Below are 18103 nucleotides of genomic sequence, written 5' to 3' on the forward strand. Positions count from 1 at the left end.
CCGTCTCATTTTTAGCTACAAGGAACCCTTCCTCACAAGTGCAAGCTTAACTGGCACGATATTCGAACATGGGGTACAGAAAAGCTTCGTGTGTAGTAAGTTAACATCAGCGTGTCTCACTCACCGAAAGTAAACGTCTTCTATGCGATGAAGGCACAAAAATAGGACGGTCCATTTTTCTTCACTGAGCTATGTGTTTCAATAAACATTTACCTGATCATGCTTGAGCAGTGACCGATGCCACAGCTTGATAACGATTCCACGGATTACATCTCCTGCAAGATGGAGGAACCTCCCACTTGTGGTACAGAGTTTCGCACATTTTTAAAACGACGTCTTTCAGACCATTGGACCGGTCGTACTGGGTGTGGCGACACTGTATTCTGCTGATAACCACCAGACCTAAAATACACCGACTCAATTTTACAGGGTTATGTGAAAGACCTTGTGTGTGTGTGTGTGTGCCTTCTTTATCGAAAACAATCCCAGATCTCAAAATGCGCAATAATAATGTGCCCTTGTCGATAGCTCCACATCAGTTGTGGATCGTTACAATTAAACGTTCGCTGCTTGAGAGAGCCTTGCATGAAAAGCCAGTGATCGCAGGACAATGAAACTTGGTGGAAAGATTAGTTAGAACATGCGGAAGAGAAATAGTAAGTAAACCACTGAAAGAAACACATTTTAATTTCCCCTTGATAGGGTAACATTTGTTAACCGCATACCATGTTTATTGACCAGGTTACAGTAATTGCTCAACATGACGACCATCTGTTCCCACGACAGCCTGAAATCGCACTAAAGATTGCTCTACTGCTTCCCAGAACGTCTCAGGCGGGATACTGGTTACCTCCCTCGCAATGCTCACTTACGACCTTCAACGTATGTTAGTGTCCTGTTCATTCTCAACCATGACAACAGTAACTTCTTCAACAATTTTGGCGCAATTGGCCGTCGGCGTCCCGCAGGTGCAATTACCAAATCGCCAGTTAATTCGAACTTCCGAATCGCACCTTCAACCCTAGTGCGGGATTCCTTTAATGCGCCAATACTCGAGAAGAGCAGCACCAATATTGCTGTTACTTTGATAAAACAGCTTTATGAGGAAAGCTTTGCTCATCGTGTCGACACCCATGACGACTGTCTGCAACTGTAATTCATAGCGATGCTTATGCTTCAATCCTACGCTGCCGCACTACCACCGGCCCCTCAGACTATACTCACTCATTATTTGACAATGAAAGAAGACATACACTCATTGGTAATCAGAAGGCTCAAGCAGTTTTGTGGATGGGAGTTCGATTCTTTAAAAAATCGAAGGTTACTGGTATGCTTCAGAATGTATGGCCTGAAAAGTCTTAGATGATACACGTGTGACCAGCAGCAGAATACTCAAAGTATGTACTTTCTTAACTTTCTGTAATTCTTATAGATACATCGCAGTGTATTAAATAGTTATAACCGTTTACACCCGTTGTATTCATTTCGAATTGCCCCGTATTTTTGAAGTATAATAACGTAGATGCGCAAATCGCAATGCTAAGCACAGAGTCCCATAAATCAGAGAGGAACGTGGGCTCGCCGCAATATCGCCTCGTGTGAGTGTCACGTCAATGCAAAGCGGTACTTAACAGGAAAACGTCGTGCTGGCAACCCGCGTGCCGTGCCCGGGCGAGCATCCATTGTGGCCTGGGGCGTTCAGCGCTCGAGGTCAAGCGAATCCGACACAAAGGCATGTTTGCACGCATTCTTCCGCGTAGCAGGCGCTATGGAATCGTGAAAGCAGACAATGACGTACATGTAGCTGAGTTCCAGTCTCATGCTAATGCTCCGAGTAGAATGCCCTGCGAATGAGGCGCCCGTCGTTCTGTCATGAAATCACATTTCATGCTGCTCAGCTGGACTTCTAGCTGGTCACTACATCTTCCATCCACTGTGGAAAATTGTATCACAAACTAGGAATGAATCAACATATAATACAGACGCTGTAGAATTTTAGATTCTATAGTAATTTTACGTGATCGACGGCCCATGGGTTCTTAATATTTTGATATACTAAATTAACTTCAGGAAGCACACACACTTTGTTACAACAATTAGTAAATGATATACATCCATCCTGTTTCACAGTACTATATATTCTACACAAGCAACGGCAGAAACGTGCGTGTGGGTTTTAACTTATGCGGAGAACTGGAAAGTATTTAGTTTCAAAAGGACTGCCCGACTTGGCAAGTGTCTATCTGTTACAAGCAGGCGCACAACCTTGTGGTATCTCATGTACAGAATGAATTCGTGCAACGTTATACGCTGTTGTTTATCAGCAACGTGGAAGTCATTTATGAACTGAATCCTGTACGGTTAAAGACAGAATGGTCGCAGCGGACCACGACAGATATGAGGAATGGCTAAAGTCGCCCTCTCACGGAACGTAAAAGCGAACGTGGACATGGAGTGTATCGAGTTTTGTGGCGTCAGAAGGTGGAAATTCACGTTGCGACACGTTCCCTTGCCTGGAGGTCAGAATCATACGCGTAAGATTTTTGCTTCGTGGAGAGGAACGTGGCCAATTAGATTCAAGAAGACTTTTTCGTCACATGCAAAATTTAGGAAACGCCATATCGAATTACGAGGCGTATTCGGAAAGTACGGTCTGATTAGGCACGGAATGGAAACCACTGCGAAAATCCGATGGAACTTTGCACAGATTTGTTGGGCAGTGTCTTTGGTGTGCCTGTCGATCGCTTCGCGTCCTTCGTTTCAGTTCAGAGAGCAAAGCGATCACGTTGAAATTCCTAAAACAACAGTGTCTCCCGTCAGATATGTGGATATGGTGAGAGATTTCGCCTGAAGCTATGCAGCCCACATAACATATATGTCATGTGTTTCTTTCTTCAAGACTATTTTCAGCCGCATTTTGCATGGGCAATGAAGACTCTCCTGCACGATGGGAAGTGTTTGATCATCCACAGTAGAGAGCTTAACTGGCTCCCTCCGTTGTCCATTTCTGCTCACATGAACCGCTGGCTATGAAGACAACATTTCGGCACAAACTACGAAAGGCAGACCAGCGTAGAGAATTGGCGGAAAGCACAGGCGGCTGCTTTCTGCGACGAGGGTACTGGAAAGTTTGTACAACGCCACGACAAATGTCTTAACTCGGAGCGGCGACATTTAGAGAGGTTGCTGGAAGGTGTGGCTAACTGTTGCGAATAAAAAGTTTTGATTTTCACTGTGGTTTTCATTTCGCGACCGATCGAACCTTACTTTCCGAACAGCTCTCGTATATCGTTGCCTTTGAAGCCCACATTTGATGGTTTTTATACTATGCTTACGTACTATGAACACCTGCTGTGTCAAAGCACAAGCATATTGAAAACCTCTCGAAAACGCGTCGTTTTTTATATGATTAGTTGTCACTAAACAGTAATGATACAACGGCAGTTAAAGCCTTCAGGACGTAAGAGCATCAAAAATATTTATAGGGTGGGCCAAAAGTCACGCTCGGAAAGTATTGAATTAATTTAACATATTGTTTCGCGGTTACATGGATCTTGAAATGTATTCTAGATTAAAAATAAAGTTCCCTGCCCGTAATAATCTGTCGTCTGGTAGAGGTAACTCAAATTACGACCATGGAAGCGAATGCTACGGGATGTGATTACATTTAGGTTTGCTACCAAGGTGATACTGTTGTAAACATTTGAGTTATAACGGCAGATACAAGCAGATTCACAACTGAAGAAAGTCATCTTCTTAGCATATGGGTACACGAAAAGGAATGGACGGGTGACACATATGATGAAATTACGGGAAATTTTTTTTTAATCGTTTCAAGAAAGAAGCCCCAACGGAGGCTTATCTTCGGAAACTGGAAAGAAAGGTCTTTACAACTGGGTCTATGTCAAATGCACCGAGCAGTGGAAGACTCAAGAAGTATGACAACGACAAGGCAGTCACCGAACGCTTAAATCATTGCTAAGGTCGCCAGCAAAATCGAGAAAGAAGCGGTCGGCGGAGATGAGCATTGCAAGCACGTCTACGACTCGTTGGACGAAGAAAGAAGGTTATTCATTTCGACACGGCAACATCAATGAGTTAAGTGATCACGATATCAATACGCGACGTGATTCGTGCGAACAGATACTCACAGCTTTTCCAACATTGGAGGCTCGTCGTAAGGTTATAACGACAAATGAATGTGCTGTGTAGCTTATCTGTCTCGAAATGTTTATAAAATGGTTCAAATGGCTCTGAGCACTATGGGACTTAACATCTGAGGTCATCAGTCCCCTAGAACTTAGAACTACTGAAACCTAACTAACCTAAGAACATCACATACATCCATGCCCGAGGCAGGATTCGAACCTGCGACCGTAGCAGTCGCGAGGTTCCGGACTGAAGCGCCTAGAACCGCTTGGCCACCGCGGCCGGCCGAAATGTTTATGTTTGGGCGAAATACAATCATCACTATTGTCAAGAAATTATCTCAACACCCTCCTCATGTTGTACTAAGGATCAGTGTTACCAGTGATCTCATCGGGCCGCATTTCCTCGATGGATCTGTATAGCAGCATCGTACCTGGAGATGTCATCTCACTGGCTGTTAACTGAACTCGACAAAGTTAGCTACTGAACGACGTAGTTATGCAACAGGATCGTGTCCCCGCACACAACTGGATTCCTGTTCGAGACTGGTTGAACAACCAGCTTCTGTTATGGACTGGACGTGGAGGGTTGGCCAAAACCTCGAACTTAACAACGTGCGGCAATTGGCTATGGTCCTTCTTAAAGGACAATCTTTCCGCAATTCATATATCTTACGTTGAAGAGCTGAAAGAAATGACTACCTCACTCCCGAAGTGCTCCGCTGGACAAGCAGACGCACATGACAGCGAATCCAACTCTGCGCCGATAATTATGGTCAGGATACAGAGTGAGTTTGAAATAGTGAGGTGAATGTAAGAGCATTCGTTTCTGTGTTATTCCATTGTTGCGTGCATCTTTTTCTGTTAAATACAATTTCTTCTAGAGCTAGGGAACCGTTTCATATTCCTGGTTGCCCTTATTGTTGCTTCTTGTTTCAGTATAAGAAAATTAAACAGTTCCGATCGTGTCTTTTGGCCTACCCTGTATAGCAGGCATGGGCAACATTTGGTGACCTGCGGATCAGTTTCAGTTACTAACTTAAGCTTCCGGGCGGCCTCGTCACGTAACACATCAGCTCTCCTAGCGTATAAAGCCAAAATTACACCGTCCGTGACAATGTTTACGGGGTAAAACACAGATATGAAAGGCACGTCTTTCCCGACAAGCCACGCCAGCAAGTTATGCCTAAAGTATTCGTCTCTGAGAGTACATAAATTTTATGTCCACGCCATTTTCAGATGTTTATTTTTATTTACTCGTCATCAACATTGTTTCTTTACTTACGACCTTTTACGATAGCCGTCTTAAAAGCTTCCTTTTTTTATCCAAAACGCCGTTAGTAAAGAAACAATTTTCACAACATCTAAACAAATGTAACATCTGAAAATGGGCTGCAAGACATCTTGAAATGTCATACTGGAAAATTAAGCGCCAATGAAAGCAACCAACTGCAGCTAATTAATTGTAAATTACTTTCAATTTCAACAGTTGCGATTTGTCCGGACAGAATGCTACGCGAGCGTCTCGCTTTCTGTCGCACTAATTTCAGTCGCGAGGAGGATTGAAGTCAAACCGCGTGCCCAATCTGCCCGCAGGCTGCCGGTTGGACAGCCGTGCTATACCATGTAGTGGATACAGGAGCGGACTGCGAAGTGAAAATCTCCGGTTTGTGCCACGCTTTCTGCAAATATTTTTATTCACCTTCACGTTTTCATAAAGATTAATAGAAGTATGTTCTGGATTCCATGTCATGTATAACAAAAAGCGCTATCTGTTCAGGAGTGAGTTTGTCGATTTTGTGAATGTTCCAGGGAATAAAGACAAATGAACTGTAATATTGCTACCTATGTGACTGGCTGATTCTTTCGGAATTCTGGGTAGTATGTATTACAGTCAGGTCAACAATGTTGCAATGTTGGTAAGAGAATAAATGTGCGTTTTAATAGACACTGTGAAAGAGTATCACTGCTTTATATGATGTTAAAGGTAACAGTTAACATAGCACACATAGCTGACCCGATGCTCTGTCTCACGACGAATGGAGCCCAACGTGCCCAATGAGGGGTCCGATGGAATCCCTATCAGATTCTATACTCAATCCTCGGCTGAGTTAGCCCTCTTCTAACTATAATCTTTAGTAGATCCCTCGAGTGAAAAAAATGACCATTGGTTGAAGAAAGCACAGGTCTCGCCAGTCTACAAGAAAGTTAACAGAAATGATCCACAAAGCTATCATCCAATATCCTTGACATCCATTTGTTGTACAATCTTACAACATATTCGACGCTCAAACATAATGAGGTATCTCGAACGGAACAACCTCCTCCATACCAACCAGCTTGGATTTCGAAAACATACGTCATGTGAAATCCAACTCGCACTTTTCTCACGTGACACCCTGAAAGCCACGGATCAAGGACGTCATGGAGATGCAGTATTTCTTGATTTCTGAAAAGCATGTTATCATGGGTGGAGAATCATCGACAGATGTAGAAGTAACTTCTGGTGTATCCCCGGTAAGTACGTTGGGTCCCTTGCTGTTCATCTTGTATGTCAATGACCTTGCGGATAATATCAATAGTGACCTAAGACTTTTTGCGGATAATGTAGTTATCTACAGCGAAATAAAGCTGTACAAATATTCAATCTAATCTTTATAAGATTTCAAAGTGGTGCAATGATTGGAAACTTACTTTAAATGTTCAAAAATGTAAAATTGTGCTCTTCACAAAAGGAAGATAGCATAGTATGTTATAAACATATTATTAGTGAGTCACAGCTGGAATCTGCAGTCTCAGTGCCGCACCGAGTGGCCACGCGGTTTGAGGCGCCATGTCACAGATAGCGCGGCCCCTCCCGCCGGAGGTTCGAGTCCTCCCTCGGGCATGGGAGTGTGTGTTGTTCTTAGCGTAAGTTAGTTAAGGTAGTGTGTAAGACCGATAACCTCAGCAGTTTGGTCCCTTAGGAATTCACACACGCATTTTTGCAATCTCATACAAATAGTTAGGTGTAACATTTCGCAGGGACATGAAGTGGAACAACCACATAGGCTCAGGCGTGGGCAAGCGGGTCGCAGACTTCGGTTTATTGGTGGAATACTCGTACTAGGGAAATGCAATCAGACTACGAAGGGTCTTGCTTACAAATCACTCATGCGACCCAACGTAGAATATTGCTCAAGTGTGTGAAACTAGTACGGGATATTGAATGTATGCTGAGAAGGGCAGCACGAATGGTCACACGTTTTTTTTTACTCGCGGGGGAGTATCGTTGGGATGTAGCAAGAATCTTCAAGACTGACGGAAACTAACACGAGAAAGTCTACTAACAAATTTCAAGAATTGCCTTTAAATGATGACTCTAGGAATACACTTCAAACCCCGACATATCACTCCCATAGGAATCGTGAGGAAAAGAAAATTACAGCACGCGCAGAGGTATTTAAACAATAACTTTCTCGCGCTCCATACGTGAATGGAACGGAGGAAAGCCCTAATAACTGGTACAGTGGGACGTACCCTCAGCCGCACAGTCCACAGTGGTTCACGGAGTATAGATGAAGCTTTAAATGTAGAGTAGGTGAAGATGAAAGGTAGTATTCTACGTCACAAGCAGAACTTAGAAGATACCGTACTGGATTACGTCTACGGAGTCGAAGCCCATATTTGACGATCTTTACACTATAATTTACGTGCTATGAATAAATGCTGCTTCAGCCCAACGGCAGAGTGAGGATCTTTGGTGCTATTTCTTATAATAAATTGACAGGAAGGATATATTTACGGTTAAAAGCTTTTTGCATTGAAGATTTTCGTAATATGACTTGCGTCCTATGAAAGCATGCGGTTTCAGGGCACCAGCGCTTTGAAGATTAGTAAAAAAACGTTTTTTATACTATGTTCTTATAATTTAACACCAGGTAATAACATATCGGCTGTTAAAGCATCCACAAAATAGTTGACTCACGTAACACCTGTCAACTGCACTGTAGTGAAGAGAGGTGTGGATTGGGATACAAACGGATACCAGTTTGCATCCTGCTTTCTGCAAATACTTTTTTTATTGATCTCCAGGTTTTCGAAAATATCCTGGACTTCCTTATTAAATTAATAGAAGTAAGTTGTGGAATTTTCAGTATTATGTATAAATAAGAGCGCTCTCCGTTCAGGTGAACATGCCAGAGAACACGGGCCAATGAATTGAAAGACTTGGCTACAACACTGATCTTTCGCAATTCAGTACTCTGTATACTACAGACAGAGCTAGCATGTGGACAAGGGCGCAAATGTGCGTATTAATACACGGAGTGAGAAAGGACCAGTGTTTGTATAATGTTCAAAGTAACACTCATCGGAATAAATATTGGAGACTCGAGGCGTTTTGCTGCGTATCTAAAACAGTTAAATGCTGTAAAACGGAGGTAATGACTGCAAAGGAATGTTAAAGCTTTTTTTTTTAATTCGTGTAAAAGTTTGATGTTCAGTTCATCTACGTGCCCACAATCTACGTAGATTTCTCCGCTCTAACAGAGCTAAAGAAGGTATTTTACGCGCTTCCGTTTTTGTATATAAACTGTGAGATTTGCGCGACAGATATAGCCGACAGTTGACACTGGACAACCCTAAGTTCGCAAATTATGTTGAGGAACACGTTCTGTGTGATGTTTCAGTTCATTTCAGTGGGTGCACCAACCGCGTTAGGCATACTTCACGGGGAGAAACAGGGCAGGTGTGAGGACGGCTTGAGTGTGTGGCCACGCGAGCTGCGTTAACGAAGCCGCCGAGGACACTTCTGCTGCCCGCGGTCCCGGGGCGTACATTCCCGTCGTTTGCGCCAACTGCCGTTTCCGCTGCTTGCTGCTTACGGCCGGCCGAACGGATGCTCCACATGCCACGCAGCAGTCGCAGACAATTTCTGGTTGCTAAAGGGAGGAACACTAGTGGTTCGAGGGTTTATTTGTTATTTATTTTTTTTACTATCAACTACAGCTACAAATATATTATGCAGTAATTTTAAGAACTTGGCGGAGGACACATGCTACCAGTACTATCGATTTCCTTTCCTATTCCATTCACGGAATGGCGAGGGGAAAAAATGACTGTCTGTATCCCTACGCACGCACCGTAATCTCGCGTTACCTTTGCGAACTAGAAACTGGCGGCAGCATAATAATCGCACACTCATCTTCGAATAAAGAGCTCTAAACCGAGTTTCGCAAGAACTATGTCATATTCCTTCCTACGATACCCATTTCAGTTCCCCGAGAATTTGTATTACACTTCAGTATCGGCTACACCGACCTGATACGATCCACACAGCGAGTCTCTAAATTTATTCATTAGATGTGTCTTGTCATGCCTCCTGAACAAAAACTCCAAACATTGGCACAATACTCTAGAATTTGTCGCACTAGCGTCTATTATGCGATTTCATTTGCGGATCTATTACGTTTTCCCAGAACCCTTCCAACAAAATTAAGTTTTCTATTTGCTTTCCCTAGTACTTTTACGTGATTAGTAACTAAACTAGACACATGTTGTTTTTAATCAAAATTATGTTTAAATATTTGTTAATTAAAACTGCCTACTGTTAACAAGTGAATAAGGTAAAGGCGTATGGCACTGTTCACTGGGACTCCCCAAGGAGTAGGTTTAGCCACAGACTCGGAAAGGGTTTTATTCCACTGAGCACAAAGGTTCCTTTCCTTCCGGATATGCGAGTGTTGTGCCTTATATGTACCTCCTGAGTGTAGCTGAATGAAATGGATGTATCAAGAGTTTTAAAACCACCATAACTAAGCGAAGACTACGGTAGTCGGGCATCACCTCATGCCGATCGCTCTCTTTACATATGTCATCAACGTCTTACCAGGTTCCCTTATAAATCGGAAAAGGTAAGCCATCTCGAAACTGAATGAGGAAATATCAAAGGCCGCGTAACCTTAGTAACATTTTTGTTCTATCCTCCTTCCTGTTACTTAAACTGTATTTACAACAAAATTTAAACTGTGAATGTTTAACTCAGGTTTTATCCTAAAATTGCTGATTTGTAACGTGAAATAGAGAGATATCGTAGTAAAAACAATACAGATTTATCACATAGCGCTATAATACGCAATTTCCTCAACGAAACGTTAACACAAAAAACCGCAAAACAAAAATATATTAAACATTGTTTCAATACTTCGTTGAACTCATATAAAACATATCTCTGTCATTCATAAGCAACTGTCGCATTTATCAATAATAACAGGAAGCTCTTGGCTTTGATCATGATGAAGAATGTTCTGTTGAGAAGAAATAACAATCTCCTTATTTGTACTCGACAGAGTACTTGCATCAAAAGTAATTGCTGTGGTTACATAAAAGCGTAGAAATTACGCGATCAACTAATATTTACTACTTGTAAAATACAGTTTATATTCTGTAAGGACATAAAATACAAAACGGATTAGCCGGAAGATGTGGCCGAGCGGTTCTAGGCGCTACATTCTGGAACCGCGCGACCGCTACGGTCGCAGGTTCGAATCCTGCCTCGGGCATGGATGTGTGTGATGTCCTTAGGTTAGTTAGGTTTAAGTAGTTCTAAGTTCTAGGGGACTGATGACCTCAACAGTTAAGTCCCATAGTGCTCAGAGCCATTTGAACCATTTGAACAAAACGGATTAACACAGAATGATGTGCGTTTCTAATTATGCGCGACACAAACAAAAAAATGGTTCAAATGGCTCTGAGCACTATGAGACTTAACTTCTGAGGTCATCAGTCCCCTAGAACTTAGAACTACTTAAACCTAAGTAACCTAAGGACATCACACACATCCATGCCCGAGGCAGGATTCGAACCTGCGACTGTAGCGGTCGCGCGGTTCCAGACTGTAGCGCCTAGAACCCCTCCGCCACCCCGGCTGGCCGAAAAAAAAGGAGGAATCGTCGGCTCAAGTTTCTCTCTTACACGTTCACGTTTCTTTCTTTCCCTACCAATGCTACCGTTAATTTTGCCATTTACTACGTCATTTATGTAGTCCATAAAACTATTGAACGGTAGTGTCAGCCAGCCATGACTTGGTTTTAAGGCGGTTTCCCACATCAGTCTAGGTGAACACTAGAATGGTATGCAAGACAGTTGAGGTACACATATTGTGTCCCAGGGGATAACAGACTGGCGACAGAAAGAGCTTATGGCCAGCCCTAAAACTAACCCAAATTCGAAATTAACCACGTCGACCCTGCGTCGATGGGAGAAAAAGGCGAACGGAAAACGTGCGAACTAATTTAACTGACTTAACATAAGCCAGTCAGTAATTTATTTCAAATTAGGATGATCAGAAATAGTCTGAAAAGTTTGTAAGGGTGTTGCAGGGTATGTCGTGCTGAGAAATGATTGTTAAGGAAAAAGTTCGGTATCTTCGCCGTTTCCGAGTTGATTAGCATCGAAGTTAGCCAATCAGGCAGTTGCGCACGCAAGTTCAAGTGGCCCGCCAGAGACGGTGTCGCCTAACGTGTTCTTCGTTTGGTTTCCTAAAACAGAACAAGAGAGCGATACAAAACTGTACATGGGACGATAGTAAGGATCGAACCTGATCCACAAGCTGAGCAGTCTCGTGCGCTATCATCTACGCTATGCTTACGATTGAGACTAACTGTACCTAGCGGGCCGCTTGAACCTGAGTGCGCAACTGCCGGTTAGATAACTTGAGTGCTAATTAACTATGAAGCGGCGCACCGCGACGAATTTTTTTCTTAACAATTACACTGAAGCGCCAAAGAAACTGGTATAGACATGCGTACTCAAATATAGATCTATGTAAACAGGCAGAGTACTGCGCTGCGGTCGGCAACTCCTATGTAAGACAACAAGTGTCTGGCCCAATTGATTGGTTACTGCTGCTACAATGACAGGTTCTCAAGACTTGGTGGTGTTACAGTCGGCACACGACCGATGGGACACAGCATCTCCGATGTAGCGAAGAAGCGGCGATTTTTCCGTACGATCATTTCACGAGTGTACTTTGAATATCAGGAATCCGGTAAAACAACAAATCTCCGACATTGCTGCGGCCGGAAAAAGATCCTGCAAGAATGGGACCAAAGACGACTGAGGAGAATCGTTCAGCGTGACAGAACTGCAACCCTATCGCAAATTGCTGCAGATTTCAATGCTGGGCCATCAACAAGGGTCAGCGTGCGAACCATTCAACGAAACATCATCGACATGGGCTTTCGGAGCCGAAGGCCCAGTCGTGTACCCTTGATGACTGCACGACGCAAAGTCTGAACCAAAATTAGTCTCTCTTCCTTCGTCTTTCATATCCACCTGACTAGACAGTGAGGTTCCTGCACAAATTGTAGATAACTTTTTACTTCCTAGATATTTTACTTGACTGCTTCATGATCTCGCAGAGTGTATTCCTATCAATATTGTCGGAAAATTCTATAAATTTTATAAACGCCGTATATTCATCGAAGAAGAAATGAGGGAAATAATGGAAAGTTTCAAAGTGATATTAAAATTCTGGCAGACAGGATATCAACGATTCGCCGATGACATTGCCATCCTCAGTGAAGGTGAAGAAGAGTTACAGAAATGGTTGAATGGAATAAACAGTCTAATGAGATGAGAATATGGATCGAGAGTAAATCTAAGAAAGGCAGAAATAATGAGAAGTAGCGGAAATGAGAACAGGGTGAAACTTAACATCAGATTTGGGGATCACGAAGTATAGCGAAATTAAGGGATTCCACTACCTAGGCAGCAAAATAACCCATGACGGACGGAGCAATGAGGGCATAGAAAGCAGACTAGCACTGGCAAAAAGGACATTCCTGGCCAATGGAAGTCTACTAGTATTAATCATTGGCCTTAATTTGACGAAGAAATTTCTGAGAATGTATGTTTGGAGCGTAGCATTGTATGGTGGTGAAACATGGACTGTGGCAAACCCGAAAACAAAGAAAGAATCTAAGCATTTGAGATGTGGTGCTACGGAAGAATGTTGAAAACTAGGTGGACTGACAAGATAAGGAATGTGGAGTTTCTCCACAGAATCAGAGAGGAATGTATGGAAAATACTGACAAGTAGAAGGGACAGAATGGTAGGACATAAGTTAAGACATCAGGGAATAACTTCCACGGTATTAGAAGGAGCTGCAGAGGGTAAAAATTGCAGAATAAGAGACTGGAATACATCCTACAAATAATTGAGGACTTAGATGAAAAGGTTGGCACAGGTGAGGAATTCAGCCAGTCAGAAGAATGATGGCGGAAAAAAATAAATAAAAAATAAACGTGGTCGACAAGCAGTTTTGACGGGAGTACAGAAGAATGCTGAAAATTAAATGGGTAGATCAAGTAACTTTTAAGCAGATATTGAACTGGTAAAACAAAACAAAAAACAAAAAATAGTGGCACAACTTGACTAAAACAAAGGCTCGGTTTATAGGACAACCCTCAAGGTTCAAACAATCGCCGATTTGTTAATGGAGGGAAATGTCGGAGATAAACATTGTGGAAGGAGACCAAAAGATGAATACAGTAAGCACATTCAGACTGATGTAAATTGCAACACCCTTTTTAGAGACGAAGATCCTTGCACACGACAGACTAGCGTGGAAAGGAGCATCGAATTAATCTTCGGACTGACGACCACAACAACAAACGCCGTATAAAGACGTAATTTTCGAACTATCTACTTTGAAGTGCTGCACCCTGAAGGGAAAAGTGTAATGATTCGATTTTTGTAATTTTTTTAGCTCCCTCTAATTTTTCCAACAGCTTCAAAAGTTCGCATTTTAAGAGCCAGGATCACTACGCCACGGCTAAAGATAGAGATGGCGCGAACGCAACGGAGAGGCACAGCCTTCTGAGCCGTACATTCATCCGCTGAGGATGAGTAAGTGGGAGACGGCTGCGCAGTTACATCGGCGGAGAAGCGCTGCCGCCGTGGCCACTTCCGCAGCGCCGTCCACCTTCATTGCGACAAGTGGAGCACGGCGTGTCTCCGCCTGGTCGCCGCCCACGGCGCTCGCCGACGGTCCACTTCAGCTACTTTACGGCATTCCCTCCTCCCAGCTACTATTCGGATGGCTTCTTCCGTTACCGAGAACACGATTCCGCTACTACCAAGTGGTGGGTCACGTGTACCTAAGATCAAGTATCGTCCAGTAATTGCCTCAGATGTTGCATACAGTCTCACAACTGGCCTATTTCCTTCTTTGACTACAACAAGGCACACAGACAGCCAAGATGAGCATTGGTCTCGTCGCATTCTCTGAGTCGACTACAAAAACGCTGTTTTTAGGGTTCCGTGCCTCAATCGGTAAAACAGTCATTACAGTGGCGGTTCCCAAACCTTTTGTCCCTGCGTACCACTATAGCTTCTTCACTTTTAAACGAACCCTTGGGGGAGGTGTGTGTGTGTGTGTGTGTGTGTGTGAAGTTGAGCGACGACTGCCGCTAGGGTGAGGAATGGTACAGGGGAAAGACTTTCACCATCTTGCTTAGTGCTGACAATACACATGTGGTTTTCGCCAAGTGCAAAAAAACAAAACAAAAAAACAAAAAAAAGTTCAGATGTGTGTGAAACCTTATGGGACTTAACTGCTAAGCTCATCTGTCCCCACCGAGCGGGGTAGTGCAGTGGTTAGCACACTGGACTCGCATTCGGGAGGACGACGGTTCAATCCCGTCTCCGGCCATCCTGATTTAGGTTTTCCGTGATTTCCCTATATCGCTTCAGGCAAATGCCGGGATGGTTCCTTTGAAAGGGCACGGCCGATTTCCTTCTCCATCCTTCCCTCACCCGAGCTTGCGCTCCGTCTCTAATGACCTCGTTGTCGACGGGACGTTAACCACTAATCTCCTCCTCCTCCTCATCTGTCCCTAAGCTTACACACTACTTAACCTAAATTATCCTAAGGACAAACACACACACTCATGCCCGAGGGAGGACTCGAACCTCCGTCGGGACCAGCCGCACAGTCCATGACTGCAGCGCCTTATACCGCTCGGCTAATCCCGCGCGGCTCGCCTTGTGCTGATCAACTACTATGGAAAGAGAGTCATAAGCTGAACAAGGAGTATAGTAACTTAAGAGTCCAAAAGTCCAAAAAACAAAACAAAAAATTCATCATCAAGTCAAACTTGGACGGTAAATCAGGTTTCAGAATCAGTAATTAATTCAAATTTAGATTCTCATGAAAGAACATCTACACTTCTACACGTTTCAGTTGGATACATGTTGCTCTTTATCTGTAATCAGAGCTTCAAAGTCTGGCTCGATAGGGTTCAACATACACTACTGGCCATTAAAATTGCTACACCACGAAGATGACGTGCTACAGACGCGAAATTTAACCGACAGCAAGAAGATCTTGTGATATGCAATGATTAGCTTTTCAGAGCATTCACACAAGGTAGGCGCCGGTGGCAACACCTACGTGCTGACATGAAGAAAGTTTCCAAACGATTTGTCATACACAAACAGCAGTTGACCGGCGTTGCCTGGTGAAATGTTGTTGTGATGCCTCGTGTAAGGAGGAGAAATGCGTACCATCACGTTTCCGACTTTGATAAAGGTCGGATTGTAACCTATCGCGATTGCGGTTTATCGTATCGCGACATTGCTGCTCGCGTTGGTCGAGATCCAATGACTGTTAGCAGAATACGGAATCGGTGGGTTCAGGAGGATAATACGGAACGCTGTGCTGGATCCCAACGGCCTCGTATCACTAACAGTCGACACGACAGGCACCTTATCCGCATGGCTGTAACGGATCGTGCAGCCACGTCTCGATCCCTAGGTCAACAGGTGGGGACGTTTGCAAGACAACAACCACCTGCACGAACAGTTCGACAACGTTTGCAGCAGCATGGACTATCAGCTCGGAGACCATGGCTGCGGTTACCCTTGACGATGGTGTACTCAACGATGAACCTGGGTGCACAAATGGCAAAACGTCATTTTTTCTGATGAATCCAGGTTCTGTTTACAGCATCATGATGGTCGCATCCGTGTTTGGCGACATCGCGGTGAACGCACATTGGAAGCGTGTATTCGTCATCGCCATACTGGCGTATCACCCGGCGTGATGGTATGGGGTGCCATCGGTTACATGTCTCGGTCACCTATAGTTCGCATTGACGGTACTTTGAACAGTGGACGTTATATTTCAGATGTGTTACGACCCGTGGCTCTACCCTTCATTCGATCCCTGCGAAACCCTACAATTCAGCAGGATAACGCATGACCGCATGTTGGATACAGAAAATGTTCGACTGCTGCCCTGGCCAGCACATTCTCCAGATCTCTCAAAAATTGAAAACTTCTGCTCAATGGTGGCCAAGCAACTGGCTCGTCACAATACGCCAATCACTACTCTTGATGAACTGTGGTATCGTGTTGAAGCTGCATGGGCAGCTGTACCTGTACACGCCATCCAAGCTCTGTTTGACTCAATGCCCAGGCGTATCAAAGCCGTTATTACGGCCAGAGGTGGTTGTTCTGAGTACTGATTTCTCAGGATCTATGCACCCAAACTGCGTGAAAATGTAATCACGTGCCAGTTCTAGTATAATATATTTGTCCAATGAAAACCCGTTTATCATCTGCATTTCTTCTTGGTGTAGCAATTTTAATGGTCAGTAGTGTAATTCGCAAGTCTTCTTCAGTACTAAGTCTCTTTATGTTTTTATCTTTAATCTACAACAACTCAGAAAATCCACTTTCACACATGCAAGCGGTAAGAAATGGCACCGAAATTCGGACTGCTTGTTTGAAAAGAGAAGGGTAGTTCTGTTTTTGTCCCCCCCCCCCCCCACCTCCACCGCCCTCCCAAAAAAAGAAAGGAGAGTTTTCTTTTTTCCGTTGAACCGTTCAATTGTCGCTAGTCATGTCAATGAAAGTTTCTTTTGTGATTGGTTCTTCCGGTGCTTTTCCTGAAAATTCATTTCTTATTCATCACATTTGGTGTAAACTTTGAGAAATTGCTTTTCAGAGCCTTTCTGGAGTACGTCTAAATCTGTAATAATGTCTCGAACCAAATCTACCATGGGAGCTAGTCATCGTGTTTCACAAAAGATGTATGTAAGAGTAGGATATGAGACAAGACCCGACCAAAATATCGCCAACGTCAAAACAAGAGGCCGGCCGGGTTAGACGCGCGGTCTGGGGGGGCCTTGCCACGGTTCGCGCGGCTCGCCCCGTCGGAGGTTCGAGTCCTCCCTCGGGCATGGATGTGCTTATTGTCCTTAGCGTAAGTTAGTTTAAGTTAGATTAAGTAGTGTGTAAGCCTAGGAGCCGATGGCCTCAGTAGTTTGGTCCCATAGAAACTGCAACTCTACAATTTTTTTTCAAAACAAGAGGAATCATTCTCGGCCACGGCATCGACGACTAATGAAGGTAGGGGTGAGGAGGGTACAATTCGACCTTGCTGATTCCTGCGTTCAGTCCGAGACAAACATTCTGCGGGAAATCCAGTTTCTTCAATATTATACAGACGCTACTTTCGTCAATCAGTCTTCTCACTATCGTTTTACTTCAAAAATGAAGCAACTTAAGAGAATGATTTTACTTATATCTGTGTTTTGCTTACTTGTACGCGTATCACTTGAAACGTCCTCGCATACCACTGTCTGGGAACCCCTGCCTTATAGGATCACTGTCTAGTCCGTCTGGCTGTCCGGCTGTTAAGACCCTTTTTCTCAGAGGCAGGTTTATGTATCAAGTTGAAATTTACATAAAATACTAAGGTCTAAGGGCCGTTGGTGGTGTAAAAAATTTAAGTTTCTAAGTAAATGCAGTTAAAAGATACTGCCATTTATGCCACATATTCGGATACTCGCAACTCACTCATCGAATCCTATAGATGAACTATCTACATACATAGATAAGTTTGTACGGAATCCTCTGAGTGCGGGGCCTTTCTGTTTTTTCATGAACAAATGCTTCACGGATT

General features: G+C 43.7%; 1 non-coding gene across 1 annotated transcript; it reads left to right on the top strand.

Annotated features, from left to right (window-relative positions):
• The first annotated feature begins 14772 nt into the window (after window positions 1–14772).
• Trnaa-cgc lies at window positions 14773–14845 on the top strand. Its single transcript has one exon. It is a non-coding gene; the product is annotated as a tRNA-Ala (tRNA).
• Window positions 14846–18103: the final 3258 nt, after the last annotated feature.

Source organism: Schistocerca piceifrons, chromosome 2, assembly GCF_021461385.2.
Source record: "Schistocerca piceifrons isolate TAMUIC-IGC-003096 chromosome 2, iqSchPice1.1, whole genome shotgun sequence".
Classification (NCBI taxonomy): Eukaryota; Metazoa; Arthropoda; class Insecta; order Orthoptera; family Acrididae; genus Schistocerca; species Schistocerca piceifrons.